The sequence below is a fragment of the Theropithecus gelada genome, chromosome 9, assembly GCF_003255815.1.
Source record: "Theropithecus gelada isolate Dixy chromosome 9, Tgel_1.0, whole genome shotgun sequence".
In the NCBI taxonomy this organism is placed as follows: domain Eukaryota; kingdom Metazoa; phylum Chordata; class Mammalia; order Primates; family Cercopithecidae; genus Theropithecus; species Theropithecus gelada.
Window position 1 is genome coordinate 116,608,989 of NC_037677.1, and position 14,414 is coordinate 116,623,402.

The following is a 14,414-nucleotide window of genomic DNA, read 5'->3' on the forward strand; positions in this document are numbered from 1 at the left end:
CCACTGCACTCCAGCCTGGGTGACAGAGCGAGACTCCGTCTCAAAAAAAAAAAAAAAAACAAACAAACAAACAAAAAAACCCCAAAATTCTTGGCTGGCAATTATTTTGTTTGAGGGGGCTAAAGATAGGACCCCAATCCTTTCTGGCTCCTAAGGTTTCTGGTGAGAAATCTGCTGTTAATCTGATAGGTTTTCCTTTATAGGTTACCTGATACTTTTGCCTCACAGCTGTTGATTCTTTTCTGTCTTGACTTTAGATAACCTGATGACTATGTGACTAGGTGATGATCTTTTTGTGATGAATTTCCCAGGTGTTTTTTTGAGTTTCTTGTATTGGGATGTCTAGATCTCTAGTGAGGCCAGGGAAGTTGTTTTTTTTTTTTTTTTTTTTTTTCTTTTTCTTTCAATAATTTTTTTTTACTTTTTTTTTTTTTTTTCTTGTCCGGAGAGGGAATTTTTTTTTTTTTTTTTTTTTTTTTCCAACTATTCCCTCAAATATGTTTTCCAAACTTTTAGATTTCTCCTCTTCCTCAGGAACACCAATTATTCTTAGGTTTGGTCATTTAACATAATCCCAAATTTCTTGGAGTCTTTGTTTATTTTCATAAATTCTTTTTTCTTTGTCTCTGTCTGATTGGGTTAATTTTAAAGCCTTATCTTTGAGCTCTGAAGTTCTTCCTTCTACTTGTTATAGTCTATTGTTGACACTTTGCCGTGCATTTTGTATTTCTTAAGTGTATCTTTTATTTCCAGAAGTTGTGATTGTTTTTTCTTTATGACATCTGTTTCTCTGGAGACATGTTCATCCATATCCTGTATTGTTTTTTATATTTCTTTAAGTTGGTTTTTACCTTTCTGTGGTGTCTCCTTGAGTAGCTTAATAATCAACCTTCTGAATTCTTTACCTGGCAATTCAGAGATTTTTTTCCTTGGTTTGGTTCTATTACTGGGGAGATAGTGTGGTCTTTTGGGGATGTTATAGAACTTCATTTTGTCATATCACCAGAATTACTTTTCTGATTCCTTCTCATTTGGGTAGGCTATTTCAGTGGAAAAATCTGGAACTCAAGTGTTGCTGTTCGGATTCTTTTGTACCACAGGGTGATCCCTTGATGTGGTGCAGTCTCCCTTTTCCTAGGGATAGGGCTTCCTAGAGAGCCAGACTGCAATGATTGTTATTGCTCTTCTAGAAACAGTACAAATTTCAAATCAAGCTGCAGTTACTTCTTGGAAACACTGAACAAGTTGTTTTTAGTTGGTTACTTTGTTAATTCCATTACAACACCATTACCATTGTTCTTCAGGGCTTGGACTGCCTTTGCTTTCGACATATTTGCTTCGACAAGGGCATGACCAGTTCCATGCCCTTAACTTCCACACCTATTTTATCAACTTCTTCCTCTTAACTCTCCTCTTGTACAGTTGGAGTCTGTGTTTTTTCTTAAATGTTTGAGATAGCTTTACCTTGAACTTTGAATTTCTCAGCAGCTGCTAGCTGTGCTTGCTGAGATAAATCTTCATTTTTGGTTCCCCCCAGAACTATGTAGGTATCCAAAGCAGGGCTCTTACAGACATCTGGTTTTGTGAGGACAAAGAGAGGATATTCTTAGATTTCCAGATAGTGACTCTCGTAACCCCTGTAACCTGTCGAAGATCCAGTTTGGACATAACCTTCTGTGCTTTCTTTTCACTCTGACGCTGTTTTGCTTTACTGACTGGTTCTTCATTAATTTCAGCTGCTGCTGACAACTGGGCTTCTTGTGTGGTTGTCTGTGTGGAATCCTGTTCCTCAGGCTCTGGTACTGATTCATCACTGTCAGATTCTGTTCCAGACCCTCTGTCAGCCTGGAGCTGCGGCACCTCCTGTTCCGTAGCAGGGATGGTTTCTGTGGCTTTGCCGGGCATTTTGCGCAGGGAATGCAGAACTCTTTGCTCGCTTTTTGATGGGATTATTTGTTTTTCTCCTTGCTGATTTGAGTTCCTTGTAGATTATGGAGATTAGTCAAAATATTGTTGGATGCATAGTTTGCAAATATTTCTACCATTCTGCGGGTTGCCTGTTTACTCTGCTGATTATTTATTTTGCTGTACAGAAGCTTTTTAGTTTAATCAGGTCCCATTTATTTATTTTTGCTTTTGTTGCATTTGCTTTTGGGGTCTGAGTCATAAATTCTTTGCCTAGGCCAATGTCTAGAAGAGTTTTTTCTAGGTTTTCTTCTAGGATTTTTATAATTTCAGGTCTTAGATTTAAGTCTTTAATCCATCTTGAGATGATTTTTATATATGGCGAGAGATAGGATTCCAGTTTCATTCTTCTACATATGGCTATCCAGTTGCCAGCACCATTTACTGAACAGGATTTCCTTTCTCTAATTTATATTTTTGTACACTTTGTTGCAGGTCAGTTAGTTGTAAGTATCTGGCTTTGTTTCTGGGTTCTCTGCACTGTTCCATTGGTCTATGTGTATACTTTTGTGCCAGTACCATGCTGTTTTGGCTACTACAGCCTTGTAGTATAATTTGAAGTTGGATAATGTGATGCCTCCAGATTTGTTCTTTTTACTTAGGATTGCTTTGGCTATTTAGGCTTTTTTTTTGGTTCTATATGAATTTTAGAATTTTTTTCTAATTCTGTGAACAATGATGTTGGTATGTTGATAGCAATTGCATTGAATCTGTAGATTGCTTTGGGAAGTATGGTTATTTTTATGATATTAATTCTTCCAGTCCGTAAGCATGACATGTATTTCCATTTGTGTCACTGTGATTTCTTTCAGCAGTGTTTTGTAGTTCTCCTTATATAGATCTTTCACCTCCTTGGTTAAGTATATTCCCAGGTATTTTATTTTATTTTTTGCAGCTATTGTAAAGGGGATTGAGTTCTTGATTTGAGTCTCAGCTTGATTGTTGTCAGTATATAGTAGTGCTACTGACTTGTGTACATTGATTTTGTAACCTGAGACTTTACTGAATTCATTTATTAAATCTAGAAGTCTTTTGGAGGAGACTTTAGGGTTTTTTAGGTATATGATTATATCATTGGAAAACGTAGATAGTTTGACTTTCTCTTTTCCAATTTGGAGGCCCTTTATTTCTTTCTCTTGCTTGATTGCACTGGCTAGGATTTCCTTCCTCTACATCTTTGCCATCACTTGTTATTTTCAGTCTTTTTAATTTTAGCCATTCTAGTGGGTGCATCTTGGTGTTTTATTGTGATTTTTATTTGTATTTCCTTGATGACTAATGATAAAGAACATTTTTTTTCTTGTGCTTATTTGCCATCCGTGTCTTCTTTGGCAAAATGTCTGTTCAAATATTTTGCCTATTTGTCTTATTATTGAACCGTAAGCATTTTTTATGTACGTTGGATAGATGTAAGTTTTGCAAATATTTTTGCAAAAAGGGTTTTTTGAAGAGTAAAATTTTTATATTTTTGATGGAGTCCAATTTATCAATTACAAAAATAGTTCCTGCTTTTTGTGTCTTACTGAAGAAATCTTTGCCTAACCCAAAGTCATTAAGATTTTCTCCCGTGTATTCCAGAAATTTTATAGTACTAGCCCTCATATTTAGATCTATAATGCATTTTGAGTTGTTCTTTCCTTTTTTGCATGTGGATGACCAATTGCCCCAGGACCATTTGTTAAAAAGATTTTTTAAATCCATTGCCCTGGCATCTTTGTTAAAACCCAACTGATCATTTATGTGTGTCTAATTCTGGACAGCATGCCATTTTCACTGATGTCTACGTTTATTGTTTCATAACTGTCACACTATTTTAAATGACTGAAGTTTAGGAAGATAAGAGAATAAAAAGCTTCAGGCAGCTCAGAAATAAAACTCTAATGAAAGGATGACCAATGGCACCCAAGTGTGTATTTTGGGGCATGCCAAATCACACTGACAATTTGCAGTGAAGAGAATTTCTATTTTGGGATTAAGCCTGCAATTAAGGTTTTCTATAAAGTTGCTTCTAGAATGCTCTGTGTCACCCTAACTCAGGGGTACCTCTGTATTTAGGGATACCTAAAATAAACCAAACCTTGGACACTTACTCTGATCTTGTAGATAGGAAATGGCAGAAAGTTTGTGCATGTTGCCCATCAGAGATGGCACGCTAGGTGTTAAATTGCAATCTGTCTGCAGAACAAGTTCTTACCAGCTAAAGATGAGATAACCCTCTTGCTGATATGAAAGGTAAAAATACTTGTTGCTCTGTTTACTGGAAGTTTAGGATCTAATTTTTCTGTCTTTGATTGGCAGCATGATCTTGGATATGAGTCCCTTACCTAAGATGCATCCCATCTCAGTGGGTAGACAACATAATTTTGTCTTTATTTGCCACCTGCCGTCTATATAAGTAGGTTGAACTCAAGAGTGAAGTACAAGGCTGAGTCAGGTCAGAAGGGCATCAGTGTTCATAGTCTTAATCTCTTCTCTAGAGCATATCCTGTATCCCAGGAAATAAAGACATGATTAAAAAAATTGGCTCTGCATTCCTTTGGAAACAAAGAGTGAGAGGGTAATCATAGTTGGGCACAGAGGAAAGGTGAGTGGGTCACATAGGCTGTCCTCTTCCCCAACATCAACGTAGAAAATAGTTCACAACCTTTTTTTTTTTTTGGACAGCGTTTTGCTCTATCACCCAGGCTGGAGGACAGTGGCACGATCTCAGCACGATCTCAGCTCACTGCAACCTCCGTCTCCCAGTTTTAAGCGATTCTCTTGCCTCTCAGCCTCCCAAGTAGCTGGGATTACAGGTGGATGCCACCAGGCCCAGCTATTTTTTTTTTTTTTTCATACTTTTAGTAGAGATGAGGTTTCACCATGTTGGGCAGGCTGGTCTTGAACTCCTGACCTCAGGTGATCCACCCATCTGGGCCTCCCAAAGTGCTGGGATTACAGGTATGAGCCTCTGCGCCCGGCCAACACAACCATTCTCTTATACTTATTGAAGTTGAGTTGCTTATATTTCAGTTAGATTTGCCCAGCCACAGCTCTCTGTGGCCTGTATGCTCAGTGGAGTTTTGTTGACTAGAATTGTTCTAACCACATTTCTTTAATAATGAATCCACTACACAAATTCTACCCTTGTCTTCAAATGGCAACATGGTAGCCCAATCAACAGGGGCCTTGTTATTTGGAGCGGAGAGCTCCTAGTGGTTGCTGCTCTCGTGACCTAGCTTGTTCAGCCTTCCCAAGGTACATGTCTGGGAGATAAGAGCTACCATTCATGAAGAGCATCTTGTGATGTTTATCACATCGTTTATTCTGAAAGCATCTCCCCACCCCCACCCTTAATTATGAAATTAAGAATGGCTATAGTAAAATTAGGAAACATGTTAACAATCTAGAAAAATCATCATTAAAAAAATCCCCAAGTACTAAATAGAGTATACCTCAGATAATGAATATCTCAAGTGAAGAATAATGTGCAGTATGAGTTTTTCCCCTAAATAAGAAAACTTTGTATAGGGTGTGTGTGTGTGTGTGTGTTTGGTCAGGAGCTCTCCTCTAACACTGATATTAACTCAAGAATAATAGATTGGTTATTAGCACTGAAATTGACCTTAACTTCAAACCTTTAATTTTTCAGGTAGGAAAACTAGGGCCCAACAAGATGAGGTGATCCTCCTAAGGCCTGGAGTGATGAGGTGATTCTCCTAAGGTCCCACAGCCTTGATGTGGCAGTGTCCAGAGAAGCTCAGGTTCAGTGGTATCAATGGTTTTAGTCTTTTTGAGGTGTATTAGGCAGTTTCTTCAGAGAAACAGAACCACTAGAAGATACATATGTATTCTAGGATTTGGTTCATGTGATTATGGAGGCCAAGAAGTTCCATGATCTGCCATCTGCAAGCTGGAGAACTAGGCAATCCAGTGGTATAATTCAGTATGAGGCCAAAGGCCTGAGAGACAGGGGAGCTGGTGGTGTTAAGTTCTGGTCCAAGTCCAAAGGCCCAAGAACTGGGAACACTGATGTCCAAGGGCAGAAGAAATTGGACATCCCAGCTTAAGCAGAGAGAGAGAGAGAGAGAATTCATCTTTTGACTGCTTTTTTGTTCTATTTGGGCCCTCAATGGATTGGAGGATGCCATCCACATTGGTGACGGCGGTCTTCTTTACTGATTCCAAGGTCTCTTCTGGAAACACCCTGACAGACATACTTAGAAATAATGTGTGTTTTTTTTTTTTTTTTTTTTTGAGACGGAGTCTCGCTCTGCCGCCCAGGCTGGAGTGCAATGGCCGGATCTCAGCTCACTGCAAGCTCCGCCTCCCGGGTTCACGCCATTCTCCTGCCTCAGCCTCCCAAGTAGCTGGGACTACAGGCGCCCGCCACCACGCCCGGCTAGTTTTTTGTATTTTTTAGTAGAGACGGGGTTTCACCGTGTTAGCCAGGATGGTCTCGATCTCCTGACCTCGTGATCCACCCGTCTCGGCCTCCCAAAGTGCTGGGATTACAGGCTTGAGCCACCGCGCCCGGCCAGAAATAATGTTTTATCAGCTATCTGGGCATCTCTTAGTCCAGTCAGGTTGATATATAAAATTAACCATCACAAGGGGTCACCTTATCTAGTATAAATGTGCGTGGCATAGGCTTTGTTGTAAACTGTTTCTTTTTGAAAAGCTTTCCTTCTCCTTTTAGAATTTTACAAGTAAGGTGACCAAGCATTCTGTTTGCCCAGGACTCACAGGGTCCCTGGACTCAGCACTTTAGTGTGAAAACTAGGGAATGTCTGGAAAGGCCAGGATGAGTTGGTCACCCTCGTTTACAGGGGTTTGCACCTATTCACCTGGGTGGTTTTGTCATACATTTCCTGGTGACCTGTGGATTCTGGCCCAGGCTACCTGAAAGGAAACAGATGACTCTATTCAATGGCAAAGAGACAAAGTGTGGCTGTCTCTGTGTTATGAGTGCCTGGATTCTACTCACCTTAACCTAATCCTGCCTGTCCTTCCAGGGCACCCCCCTCACTTCCTTTACCACCTCCTGTGGTTGCCGTCAAACACCGCGTGGATGGATAGAACTGATTTCTGTACTCAGCATTTCACTTTCTGCTATCAAGCACTGTTGACTAAAGCTTCACCTGGAAAGGTTTTTATCTCAGCAGAGGTATTTTAAGACCCTTTACGGATCTTTGTCAGAGCCTCTTGTCCCAGGCAGGTTAAGATCACAGACTCTAGAACCAGGCAGTCTAAGTTAGAACCCTGGTGCTCCGCCACTGTCTTGGCTGTGTGATCTGGGCAAGTATCATAACCTCTCTGTTTCTTAGTTTGCTTCTATCAAATGGGGGTAATAATAGTACCCAACCCATAAGCGTATTGTGAGATTTAACTTAGTTGATATACATAGAGTGTCTAAAGCAGCACTTTGGCTATGATGAGTGAGGTCTCAGTAGATTCTTTCTTGGCTGAGTGGTTTGAATGCATATTCATGAGGCTAATTCCTTTACCTTCGCTGTCCACGTGCAAGGCGTGCATGCTAAAAGTGAATATATGTTGTGGAGAAGATTCCTGGACTGCCCAAACTGTTAAAGAATTCTGTCTGTGTGGTTCATTAGGATTCTAACTGCAGCAGGGCTTGCCTTGAAATAGAATCTTTAAGCACGAGGCCATCTAATGGTGTCTGCTTGAAGATTACTCTGTATAAGTAACACTTTTTCATCTTCTAACTCTCCATTTAATATCAGCATGTTAGCAATTAAAAATAGTTTTAAAGCACCTTAATGATAACTAATTTCAATTCCTTGGAATAGATTTTTATCATATTTGATGCATAATTTCAATTTTATTGCTGAGATAAAAGGTCAACTCTGATAGGTAACTGAAATATAATATGTGCTTCACAGGAACTTTACTTTTAAGTTGTTATTATCTTGGTGTCATTAATAAAACATTTCTTACAGCAGAATTGCACCACAGAGTGAATCTATAAACTTCCTGAGTGTCGAACCAAATCAAGCTACTTCAATCCTTGAAGAATAAAACTATTCAAACTGCGGTGGCTCATAAATTCCTAGCTTTGGATGAAGGAATCTGCACTATCTTCAGAAGAAGGAATAAACATTTCCTGCCACCCAAAACCATATTCCCCTCTCTCCATCTCTAAGAAATCTGGCCACAGAGGATGACACTGTGAAATGACGCAGTTGCTCCTGTGCTTGCCTGACCAGCACTCTTTACACTGTCCTTCTAGTAACAAGGTCCTTCTCCCTTCTCTGGGGCACAGCTCTTTCTTCTCCTTCAGCCATGTATTCGGGGCTGCCATTCATAGTATCCTCGCCTCCCTTCCCACTGCAATGGGCACCTGACCAACCTGCAATCCAGAGAAACAGAAGCACTAGGAGATATATATATGTACTATTGGAAGTTGGTTCACATGATTATGGAGGCCAAGAAGTTCCATGCTCTACCACGTGCAAGCTGGAGAGCCAGGAGATTCCATGGTGTAATTCAGTCTTAGTCCAAAGACCTGAGAGACAGGAGAGCTAGTGGTGTAAGTCCTGGTCCAAGTCCAAAGGCCCAAGAACTGGGAACACTGATGTCCAAGGGCAGAAGAAATTGAACATCCCAGCTCAACCAGAGAGAGAGAGAAAATTCATCTTTTGACTGCCCTTTTGTTGTATTTGGGCCCTCAGTGAATTGGAGGATGCCATCCACATTGGTGACAGTGGTCTTCTTTACTTTGAATCAGTCTACTGATTCAAAGGTCTCTTCTGGAAACACCCTCACAGACACACCTAGAAATAATGTTTTATCAGCTATCTGGGCATCTCTTAGTCCAGTCAGGTTGATATATAAAATTAACCATCACAAGGGGTCACCTTATCTAGTATAAATGTGCTAGATTAGAAAAGTTTTTGAAAAGAAACAGTTTAAAATAAAGCCTATGCCATGCACATTTATACTAAATGAGGTGTCCTGCCCTCCGTCTTAGTTTCCTATGACTGCTGTAATTGCTATAATGAAATGCCACAAACTGGGTAGCTTACCACAACAGAAATGGATTCTCTCACAGTACTAGCGGGTAGGAGGCTTAAAGCGAGGTGATGGTAGGGTTGGTTGCTTCTGGAGACTCTGAGGTAGAATCTGTTTCGTTTCTCTCTCCCAGCTTCTGAGAGTTGCTGGCAATCCCTAGTGTCTCTTGGTTTGTAAATGCATCACTCCAACCTGTGTCCAAACTTCTCACTTCTTATAAGGACACCAGTTATTGGACTGGGGCCCACCCTATTACAATACAACCCCATCTGAACTTGATTACATCTGCAAAGACCCTGTTTCCAAACAAGGTTACATTCACAGACACCAAGAGTTAGGACTTGTATATATCTTTTGGGAGAATATGGTTCTACTCCCAACACCCTCTTTCTCATAGAGATTGGTCCAGTAATAAGCATGTGACCCAAACTGGGCAGTGAGAGAGTTTCCCACTGGAGCTGGTGGGGGCAAGGCTTGCCTTTCCACCTGAGACTCTGTGTGACAGCCATGGGCTGCTGGCCATTGTGGTTCCAGCCCCATGGGGAAATCTGCCTGAGAGAAGGCAGCTGATGTGCAGAGAAAAGCCGAGAAGAGGAGGCAACATCCTGATGGGGTGCTTAGATCCTTACATCCAGACACCCCTTTCCTTGGTTTGCCCACACGAACCATTAAATGTGTGCTTTTCCTTTTTGCCCTCTTAAACTATTCTGAGATAATGTTTCAGTCACCTGCAACCCAAGGACACTGAATAATGCCAGTTGAAGACAGCATTTGAAGATATGGGCAAGGACCCTAACATGGAAATGTTATCTTCTGAAAAGTCAGTGCTTAGCCAAGACCATTCCAACATGCCTGTACTGTGCTTGGCAGGTAGTGACGCATGTACAGGGACACATCCCGTGTCTTGGGCCATGTGAATGCCCAGCTGGTAATGTGGCTTTTTAGGAGGCTGCTCTGGGTCCTCACAATGGCAGACACAAGCTCTGATCTCAATTCATTTATTTATTTTTTCCCCTCACAAGCTTATTCTGATCATCTATCATTTTAGTATGAGTTTACAAAAGAGACATTTTCCTGAGTTCCTAAGAACAAAAGAATAACGTAGAATAATGTGCTTTTTCTAAGATGACATAAGCAATGCTGCAAGAACGCATAGGTGTCTTTTTCGGTTGCCCTATTCATGGTAAGCATTCTAAGATGACATTGCAATGCCACTGTAAAACTGCCACTCAGTGCCATTCAGCAGGCAGGAGGCTGTCTTCCTGTGGCACCTGCAGGACAATTTTAGCTGCAAATAATGAGACCTGGTAAAAGGAGCTTGAATAACAAGGAGCTTCTTATCTAATGTAACAAGAAATGCAGTCTCAGGGCTTCCATGTCATCAGTTCCTTGTTGCTTTCTCGCTTTCAGCTCTGCCATTTTTCGGTGTGTGGGAAACATTCCCCTCACAGTTGCAAAATAGCTTTGGGAGTTCCTGCCACTGAATGTGACAACATTTAGCAAAGGGGAGAAGTGTTTTCTCATTTGTGTTTCTTTTTATTGGGAACAAAAATCTTTCTGTGAATTCTCCCGCCTCTACCCCTGCCAGGCTTTCCTCCAATCCCAATGGCTCGGACTGAGTCACATGCAAGGTTTGTTCTGATCACATGGGAGGGAATTGGATTCCCACAGTGGCTTGGTACTCAGCATTAACCCCTTGGTGCTGGAAACAGGCTGAGAAGCCAAGGACTCTCAACATTTGAGCAAAACTGGGAGCCAGTGAGCAACAAAGGGGGAAGGGCACAGTGTGGGTTGTGCCACAGCACTAGGGGGGCCTTTGCTGGAAACTGACGTCAGTACCTATCTAGCTGCCCCACAATTCCTTGGGGTCAGTGGTGCATGAGGTATTGGTAAAATATTAAATATCGTGGAGTATTTCTTAGAAGAAAATGGATAGTGTTAAATATTTAATATAACGTTAAATATATGACATATAATATAGGATATCCCATTTTATATTTGATAAGTTAATAGCATATTGAGTATTAATATTAAATCTCCCATATTATATTTAATAAATTAACATTGAATATGTTAAAAAAGGCAAAAAATTAATGAACTAACAACCATCAGACTTAAGTAGAAAGAAAGTAGGATAAACCCAAATCAAATGTGAAAGTAATAGGTTAAAGACAGACATTAACAAAATATAAAACATTAGAATAACAATAGAAAAACATTTTCTGTCGAGAGGATAAATAAAGCCAGTTTGATTCTTGAAAAAGACTAAAACAAATGTCAAACTTTTGATAAAAATGATCTAGAAAAGAAGAGAGAAACAGACAATATTAGAAATGAAAATATCAGAAATCAGACACTAAAATATAAGCCTCTTTAAGCGTACAAACATTAAGTTTAGATAAAATAGACAAACTTGTCAAAAAATATAGCCTACTAAAATTAACTTAAGAAGAAATCGAATATTGAATAGTCTTATGATCTAAGAAAATTGAACCATTTGTTAAAAGTTTTTCCAGGAAGGATATTCCAGATGGCTTTTACTGGCAATTTCTATCAGACATTCCAGAAATAAATAATCCAAATTATATACAAATTATTCCAGCATATTGAAAAAGAAGGAACAATTCTCAAGTCATATTTTGAGAGTCGAATAACTTTGATTCCTTAACCTGACATGGGCTGAATGGGAAAGGAAGCTCACTTAGAAACATGATTACAAAAATCCTACCAAAAATATTAGCGAGCCAAATCCTGCCTCCATCAGTTGTGTAAATCATGAACAAGCTGGGTTTGATTTAACATTATAACATCAATTGAGGTAAAACATGGGTTAAGGGACAAAAGTCTTGTGATCATCTCGACATGTGCCAAAAAAGCAGTTGATGAAATTCAACACTTGTTCATGATAGAAACCCTAAGCAAACCAAAGACTGACAGTGTGTGTGGCTGGTCCATTGGCTGAGCAGCATTTTCTCAGACTGCTCCCTTAATGCTCAATGGAAGGCAGATGCCAAACTCCCCTGTTTTTTTGGGCTCCTTTCCCAATTTTAACCATGTGTGGTTGTGTGAACGTTTCTTGTATCTCTTTATATATAATTAATCTTTTATTTATTTATTTATTTATTTATGAGATAGAATATTGCTCTTGTCACCCAGGCTGGAGTGCATTGGCGCGATCTTGGCTCACTGCAAACTCCGCCTCCCGGGTTCAAGCAGTTCTCCTGCCTCAGCTTCCTGAGTAGCCGGGATTACAGGCACCAGCCACCACACCTGCCTAATTTTTATACTTTTAGTAGAGATGATGTTTCGCCATGTTGGCCAGGCTGGTCTCGAACTCCTTACTTCAGGGGATCCGCCCGCCTCGGCTGCCCGAAGTGCTGGGATTACAGGCATGAGCCACCATGCCTGCCTGATCTTTTATTTTTTAGAATAAAAATAGGCACATATATATGCCATTCTCTTCTTTACTTTGTTTCATTTGACATACTATAGACATATTTTCTTTTACATATATGTACCTACTTCTCTTTTTAGTGGTTACATAGAATTTCATTGTATATAAGCCATAATTCGTGAACTATGTTTTTTTTTTTTTTTTTTTTTTTGAGACGGAGTCTTGCTCTGTGCCCCAGGCTGGAGTGCAGTGGCGCAATCTCGGCTCACTGCAAGCTCCGCCCCCCGGGTTCACGCCATTCTCCTGCCTCAGCCTCCCAAGTAGCTGGGACTACAGGCGCCCACCACCATGCCCAGCTAGTTTTTTGTATTTTTTTAGTAGAGACGGGGTTTCACTGTGTTAGCCAGGATGGTCTCGATCTCCTGACCTTGTGATCCGCCCGCCTCGGCCTCCCAAAGTGCTGGGATTACAGGCTTGAGCCACCGCGCCTGGCCTCGTGAACTATGTTAAGAAAAAATAATTCAGCCACCCGAAGACTGAGTGTAGCTTTTAATATGTATAGAATAATAATTGAGTTGGGGGGAATTAAAACCATGTACCATAAAAAACTGGGCACTCAGCGGATTTCTGCCTATTACAGAAAAATCTAGGCTCCTTACAGTTGTAAAACTGTGAATAAGATTTGGGTGACTGTGACCACAGCACCGTTTGGAGGTCATCTTTCTGTACATAGGTGTAAAAGTGAGAGAGGGCAAATCCAGCATTGCTTCTGGAGATGTGATCAGATAGTGAGAACTTTACAAAGTCTATGAACACAAGTGCTTTCATCCTAGAAAAGTCTTGTAAACACTCCCACTGCTCCCCACACTCTCAGCGCCCCTGAAATGTGTTAGACAGTTCATTTCAAGTCACACACAGACTCTGTGATTTCCAGTTTGGTGAACTGACTGAGGGGCATGAAGGGGTCAGGCAGTCACGTTCTGGAATTGAAAGGCATCTGGGTGGAGGGAGAGAGAATCCAGTTCCCACTGCACACCACTGCAGGTTCTGGCAAGTTACTTGGGCTCCCCGGAGCCTCTCTTCCTCATCTTTAAAATGGGCAGGATGCTACACACCTTGCATGGTGTTTGTGAGACCTAAAGATAAGCCTCCCTGTCCACAGAGGGGTTAGTTTAAGAATGTAGCAAATACCATTGTTTTCGGAAAACATTATTCTCGAGAATAGTTTTTACATGGTATCAGGTGCTGTTTCTGTTTGTGCACATGCCTTGCAATTAGGGTAATAGTAAGAAAATTATTGAAAAACATAACATCTGGGCTAATCAGCTGTCAGCATTCACCTGTCCTTTTCACTGGGCTGTCCCCACCAAGGCACTTCCCCTAGCATTGAGGAACAATGGGGGCAGTCACTGGCAAATTCCTGGAAGAAACAGAGGGAGGACTTTAACCACCCTTCACCTCAATAACTGACTTAAAAATCCCAATTAGGCATTTCTCTCTGTCCCCAAAGTCCCTTGCCTTTTGCCCTTCCACTAGGAATCTCTTCGCTTCCCTGTGCAGGGCTCAGCCTAACTTGCTCAGCCAGATGAATCAGTGCAGGTAACAGATCCTACTCTCACCTAGAAGCAGTTTAGTGACCTACAGTTTTACTGCAACTTAACGTTTGAGGTCTCATCATAGTTGCCTACTCCAAATTCTTAGCAAAATGTCTTTTCAATAAGATAAGATGTCATGCCAGTTGCTAAGAGAAGTTTCCTCCCCATATTTTTGTGTCAGCAACAGTGGTTGTGGGCATGTGAAGCTGCCAGGAGCCTCTTCTTTCACTGTTGTAGCCCCGATTGCTGTTGCATCTGTTATCCTGGCCACCTCTGGCTCTCCTTGGTTACACACAGCTGCTCCTGGTTACATGCAGATTCCTCCTAGATACCTCCAAGCCCCATGTGACTCCCCCCATGCTCCCTAAGCACTTGCCCTGGCTGTAGGGAAGTCAGTGTTGTGGCTTGAGAGCCTATCTGGCTGGACCATGATTTACCCTCTGTTATAG

General features: G+C 41.0%; 2 pseudogenes; both read right to left on the reverse strand.

Annotated features, from left to right (window-relative positions):
- Nucleotides 1-1,331, reverse strand: part of LOC112631081 — a 35,789-nt pseudogene extending 34,458 nt beyond the window's left edge.
- A 160-nt stretch (nucleotides 1,332-1,491) lies between these two features.
- On the reverse strand, nucleotides 1,492-1,905 carry LOC112632000 (annotated as a pseudogene).
- Between the last annotated feature and the right edge of the window lie 12,509 nt (nucleotides 1,906-14,414).